This window comes from Chrysochloris asiatica, unplaced genomic scaffold (assembly GCF_000296735.1).
Source record: "Chrysochloris asiatica unplaced genomic scaffold, ChrAsi1.0 scaffold00125, whole genome shotgun sequence".
In the NCBI taxonomy this organism is placed as follows: Eukaryota; Metazoa; Chordata; class Mammalia; order Afrosoricida; family Chrysochloridae; genus Chrysochloris; species Chrysochloris asiatica.
The window spans coordinates 9,493,934-9,494,859 of NW_006408643.1; positions in this window are offsets into that span (position 1 = coordinate 9,493,934).

Genomic DNA, 926 nt, shown 5'->3' on the forward strand with positions numbered 1-926 from the left:
TTTATATCATTCAACAAATCATATACCTTGTTTCATTACAGTGATTATAATCCCCTTCCTGTACCTTCAGTTTACAGTGTTTCTCTGTATTCACTTTAGCTCTTTGGTTTTTTTCCCAAATACTCAGGAGTATATAATAATTTACACCTCCAAAGGACACATTCTGCAAGTCTGCCTCCTTGCCACCAGCTCTTAGTTACTCCATTCCGATGAATCTAGAGTTCTCAGCCGCTCCCTCTCTCCATGGACCCATCTCTGCCTCAGTCTCTGGCATTACTGCTTCTCTAGTTAAGGTCACCATTCTGCTTGTGCTCTTCTCCCATGATGGCCCTAGGGACCTCTGTTTCTGGACTGTAAGATTAACTACTGCCCCGTTTTTGTTACAAAACTTCTACTTTTACAATTGTGACAGTCGCAATTAGTTGTGATAACAATTACTATTGAATCATAAGAATCTTATCCCCATCTCTTTTAACTGGACCCATCTAGACAAGATGAAAACGATTCAGTGGGGACACTATCTTCCCTCACACACTCTTAAACTACACTCCCTCTTGAAACCTTGTAAGCCAGACACTTGGTGCCTTTATCACACCCTCCTTTTAGGCATCTGATGTCTAAGTTGCCCATCCCTATCTACCTGTTGTTCAGATGGGATAGCTTTGATACTTCATGTGAAGACTCCTTCCCTCTGTGTTGGTATTTAGAGCTACTACCTCCATGAAATGGAACGTATAATCATTGATATCTTAGGCATTAGTGAGCTGAAATGGTCTGGTATTGGCCATTTTGGATCTGACAACCACATGGTTGGCTATGCTGGGAATGACAAAGAGGAATGGTGTTGATTCATCGTCAAAAAGAACATGCCTAGACCAGTCATGAAGTACAATGATGTCTGTGATAGGATAATATCCATGCACCTA